This window comes from Oncorhynchus gorbuscha, linkage group LG21, assembly GCF_021184085.1.
Source record: "Oncorhynchus gorbuscha isolate QuinsamMale2020 ecotype Even-year linkage group LG21, OgorEven_v1.0, whole genome shotgun sequence".
NCBI lineage: Eukaryota > Metazoa > Chordata > Actinopteri > Salmoniformes > Salmonidae > Oncorhynchus > Oncorhynchus gorbuscha.
In genome coordinates this window covers 28,751,708-28,757,818 of record NC_060193.1, presented here as the reverse complement: position 1 = coordinate 28,757,818, position 6,111 = coordinate 28,751,708, and positions in this window count along the sequence as shown.

Below are 6,111 nucleotides of genomic sequence, written 5' to 3'. Positions count from 1 at the left end.
TGACAGCATTTCACACTGTTGGCATTCTCTCAACCAGCTTCATGAGGTAGTCACCTGGAATGCATTTCAATTAACAGGTGTGCCTTGTTAAAAGTTAATTTGTGGAATTTCTTTCCTTCTTAATGTGTTTGAGCCAATCAGTTGTGTTGTGACAAGGGTAGGTGGGTGGGCCTACCTGGTAAAATACCAAGTCCATATTATTATGACATGAACAGCTCAAATAATCAAAGAGAAATGACAAAACTTTTAACGTTCCTTTAAGTGCAGAGGCAAAAACCATCAAGCACTATGTCATGAGGACCGCCACGGGAAAGGAAGACCCAGAGTTGCCTCTGCTGTAGAGGATAACTTCAATAGTTACCATTCTCAGAAATTGCATCCCAAATAAATGAGTCACAGAGTTCAATAACAGGCATTAAAAAAAAAAACCTTTATTAGGAAATTAAGTTGTGAACAAATTCTTATTTACAATGACAGCCTACCCCGGCCAAACCCAGACGACGCTGGACCAATTGTGCGCCGCCCTATGCGACTCCCAATCACGGACGGATGTGATGCACATCTCAACATCAACTGTTCAGAGGAGACTGCATGAATCAGGCCTTCATGATTGAATTACTGCAACAAAACAATTAAGTACTGCAGTGCATCTCATCCTCATGGACTGCACGACATTTGCCAGTTCTTGCTGTTAGATGTTACCCCACTCTTCCACCAAGGCACTTGCAAGTTCCCAGACATTTCTGGGGGGAAAGGTCCTAGCCCTCACTCTCCGATCCAACAGCTGCCAGATGTGCTCAATGGGATTGAGATCCTGGCTCTTTGCTGGCCATGGCAGAACACTGACATTCCTGTCTTTCAAGAAATCACACACAGGATGAGCAGTATGGCTAGTGTCATTGTCTTGCTGGAGGGTCATATCAGGATGAGACTGCAGGAAGGGTATCACATGAGGGAGGAGGAATTCTTCCATGTAACGCACAGCGTTGAGATTGCCTGCAATGACAAGCTCAGTTCAATGATACTGTGACACACCGCCCGAGACCATGATGGACCCTCCACCTCCAAATTGATCCCACTCCAGAGTACAGGCTCATTCCTTCAATGATGAATGCGACTCCAACCATCACCCCCGGTGAGACAAAACCACGACTCGTCAGTGAAGAACACTTTTTGTCAGTCCTGTCTGGTCCATCGACGGTGGGTTTGTGCCCATAGGCGACGTTGTTGCCAGTGATGTCTGGTGAGAACCTGTCTTACAACAGGCCTACAACCCCTCAGTCCAGCCTCTCTCAGCCTAATGCGGATAGTCTGAGCACTGATGGAGGGATAGTGCGTTCCTGGTGTAACTCGGGCAGTTGTTTTTGCCATCCTGTACCTGTCCCGCAGGTGTGATGTTCGGATGTACCTATCCTGTGCAGGTGTTGTTACACGTGATTTGCTTCTTCGAGGACGATCAGCTGTCCATCCTGTCTCCCTGTAGCGCTGTCTTAGGCGTTTCACAGTACGGACATTGCAATTTATTGCCCTTGCCACATCTGCAGTCCTCATGCCTCCTTGCAGCATGCCCAAGGCACGTGCACGCAGATGAGCAGGGACCCTGTGCATCTTTCTTTTGGTGTTTTTCAGAGTCAGTAGAAAGGCCTCTTTAGTGTCCTAAGTGTTCATAACTACGACCTTAATTTCCTACCGTCTGTAAGCTGTTAGTGTCTTCACGACCGTTCCACAGGGGCATGTTCATTAATTGTTTATGGTTCATTGAACAAGCATGGGAAACAGTGTTTAAACCCTTTACAATGAAGATCTGTGAAGTTATTTGGGTTTTTACGAATTGTCCTGAAAAAGGGACCTTTCTTTTATTTGCCGAGTTTATATTATTCATAGCTATCTATTTACCACCACAGACCAATGCTGGCACTAAGACCGCACTCAACCAACTCTATAAGGCCATATGCAAATAAAGAAATGCTCATCCAGAAGCAGCGCTCCTAGTGGCTGGGGACTTTAATGCAGGCTAACTTAAATCAATCTTACCAAATTTTTGCCAGCATGTCTCATAGAGGAAAAACAAGAAAACTCTAGATCACCTTTACTCCACACACAGAGATGCATACAAAGCACTCCCCCGGGCCTCCATTAGTCAAATCTGACCACTGTTCTATCCTCCTGATTCCTGCTTACAAGCAAAAATGAAAGCAGGAAGCACCAGTGACTAGATCAATAAAAAAAGTTGTAAGATGAAGCAGATGCTAAGCTTTAGGACTGTTTTGCTAGCACAGATTGGAATATGTTCCGGGATTCCTCCGATGCATTGAGGAGTACACCACATCATTCAGTGGCTTCATCACTAAGTGCTTCGATGACATGATCCCCACAGTGACCATACATACATACCCCAACAAGAAGCCATGTACTAAAGGCAGCATCCGCACTGAGCTATAGGCTAGAGCTGCCTCTTTCAAGGAGCGGGACTTTAACCTGGAAGCTTATAAGAAATCCCGCTATGCCCTCCGACGAACCATCAAACAGGCAAGACATCAATAAATGACTAAGATCGAATCATACTACCCCGGCTCTGACGCTCGTCAGATGTGACAGGGCTTGCAAAACATTACATACTAAACAAGAAAGCCCAGCCGAGAGCTGCCCAGTGACACGAGCATACCAGATGAGCTAAACTAGTTCTATGCTCTCTTCGAGGCAAATAACACCTTAACATGCATGAGAGCACCGGCAACTCCAGAAAACTCCCGCTGTAATCCCGCACTCCGCAACAGATGTGAGTTAGACCTTTAACTTCTTATGGTATAGGGGATGCTTGCGTCCCCCTTGGCCAAAAGCCAGGGAAAATGCAGCGTGGCAAATTAAAATAAAATGATATAAAACTCTAACTTTAATTAAATCAAACATGTAAGATGCTAAATTAAAGCTACACTCGTTGTGAATCCAGATTTAAAAAAGGCTATTCGGCGAAAGCATAAGAAGCTATTATCTGATGATAGCACAACAGTAAACAAAGAGGGTGTCATATTTCAACTCTGCAGGCGCTACACAAAATGCAGAAATAAAATATAAAACATGCCTTACCTTTGACGAGCTTCTTTTGTTGGCACTCCAATATGTCCCATAAACATCACAATTGGTCCTTTTGTTCGATTAACTCCGTCCATACAGTGGGGCAAAAAAGTATTTAGTCAACCATCAATTGTGCAAGTTGTCCCACTTAAAAAGATGAGAGATGCCTGTAATTTTCATCATAGGTACACTTCAACTATGACAGACAAAATTAGAAAAAAAATCCAGAAAATCACATTGTAGGATTCTTAATGAATTTATTTGCAAATTATGGTGGAAAATAAGTATTTGGTCAATAAACGTTTCTCAATACTTTGTTATATACCCTTTGTTGGCAATGACAGATGTCAAACGTTTTCTGTAAGTTTTCACAAGGTTTTCACACACTGTTGCTGGTATTTTGGCCCATTCCTCCATGCAGATCTCCTCAAGAGCAGTGATGTTTTGGGGCTGTTGCTGGGCAACACAGACTTTCAACTCCCTCCCAAAATTTTCTATGGGGTTGAGATCTGGAGACTGGCTAGGCCACTCCGGACCTTGAAATGCTTCTTACGAAGCCACTCCTTCGTTGCCTGGGCGGTGTGTTTGGGATCATTGTCATGCTGAAAGACCCATCCACGTTTCATCTTCAATGTCCTTGCTGATGGAAGGAGGTTTTCACTCAAAATCTCCCGATGCATGGCCCCATTCATTCTTTCCTTTACACGGATCAGCCGTGCTGGTCCCTTTGCAGAAAAACAGCCCCAAAGCATGATGTTTCCACCCCCATGCTTCACAGTAGGTATGGTAGTCTTTGGATGCAACTCAGCATTCTTTGTCCTCCAAACACGACGAGTTGAGTTTTTACCAAAAGTTCTATTTTGGTTTCATCTGACCATAAGACATTCTCCCAATCTTCCTCTGGATCATCCAAATTCTCTCTAGCAAACTTCAGACGGGCCTGGACATGTACTGGCTTAAGCAGGGGGACACGTCTGGCACTGCAGGATTTGAGTCCCTGGCGGCGTAGTGTGTAACTGATGGTAGGCTTTGTTACTTTGGTCCCAGCTCTCTGCAGGTCATTCACTAGGTCCCCCCGTGTGGTTTTGGGATTTTTGCTCACCGTTCTTGTGATCAGTTTGACCCATGGGGTGAGATCTTGCGTGGAGCCCCAGATCGAGGGAGATTATCAGTGGTCTTGTATGTCTTCCATTTTTTTCAAACCAAGCTGCTTACCTATTGCAGATTCAGTCTTCCCAGCCTGGTGCAGGTCTACAATTTTGTTTCTGGTGTCCTTTGACAGCTCTTTGGTCTTGGCCATAGTGGAGTTTGGAGTGTGACTGTTTGAGGCTGTGGACAGGTGTCTTTTATACTGATAACAAGTTCAAATAGGTGCCATTAATACAGGTAACGAGTGAAGGACAGAGGATTCTCTTAAAGAAGAAGTTACATGTCTGTGAGAGTCAGAAATCTTGCTTGTTTGTAGGTGACCAAATACTTATTTTCCACCATAATTTGCAAATAAATTCATAAAAAAATCCTACAATGTGATTTCCTGGATTTTTTTCATCTCATTTTGTCTGTCATAGTTGAAGTGTACCTATGATGAAAATTACAGGCCTCTCATCTTTTTAAGTGGGAGAACTTGCACAACTGGTGGCTGACTAAATACTTTTTTGCCCCACTGTATATGTCATGTTTTGTCTTATATTGTCTTGTCATTTTGCTTTTCCTTCTGTTCGTTTTCCCCCTGCTGGTCTTTTTAGGTTCGTTCCCCTTTTTCTCTCTCCCTCTCTCTCTCTCTTCTCTCTATCGTTCCGTTCCTGCTCCCAGCTGTTCCTATTCCCCTAATCAATCATTTAGTCTTCCCACACCTGTTCCCTATCTTTTCCCCTGATTAGAGTCCCTATTTCTCCCCTTGTTTTCCGTTCCTGTCCTGTCGGATCCTTGTATATTGTTCACCGTGCTGTGTCTTTGTATTGCCCTGTCGTGTCGTGTTTCCCTCAGATGCTGCGTGGTGAGCAGGTGTCTGAGTCTGCTACGGTCAAGTGCCTTCCCGAGGCAACCTGCAGTTTATGATCGAGTCTCCAGTCTGTTCTCGTCATTACGAGTGGAATTGTTCTTTATGCTTTATTTACCGCTCCGATTTGTCTAGGAGTATTGAATATTTACTTTACTGGATTAAAGACTCTGTTTTCGCCAAGTCGCTTTTGGGTCCTCATTCACCTGCATAACAGAAGGATCCGACCAAAGAATGGACCCAGCGACTACAGAGGCTCGTAACACTGCCGTCGAGATCCAAGGAGCCATGCTCGGCAGACACGAGCAGGAATTGTCTGCTGCTCGTCATGCCGTGGAGAACCTGGCCGCTCAGGTTTCCGACCTCTCTGGACAGTTCCAGAGTCTTCGTCTCGTACCACCTGTTACTTCCTGGTCTGCCGAGCCTCCGGAACCTAGGGTTAATAACCCACCTTGCTACTCCGGGCAGCCCACGGAGTGCCGCTCCTTTCTCACCCAGTGTGATATTGTGTTCTCTCTCCAACCGAACACATACTCTAGAGAGAGAGCTCGGGTTGCTTACGTCATTTCACTCCTTACTGGCCGGGCTCGAGAGTGGGGCACAGCTATCTGGGAGGCAAGGGCTGATTGTTCTAACAATTACCAGAACTTTAAAGAGGAGATGATTCGGGTTTTTGACCGTTCAGTTTTTGGTAGGGAGGCTTCTAGGGTCCTGGCTTCCCTATGCCAAGGTGATCGATCCATAACGGATTACTCTATAGAGTTTCACACTCTTGCTGCCTCTAGTGACTGGAACGAGCCGGCGCTGCTCGCTCGTTTTCTGGAGGGACTCCACGCAGTGGTTAAAGATGAGATTCTCTCCCGGGAGGTTCCTTCCAGTGTGGACTCTTTGATTGCTCTCGCCATCCGCATAGAACGACGGGTAGATCTTCGTCACCAAGCTCGTGGAAGAGCGCTCGCGTCAACGGTGTTTCCCTGCTCCGCATCGCAACCATCTCCCTCCTCTGGCTCAGAGACTGAGCCCATGCAGCTGGGAGG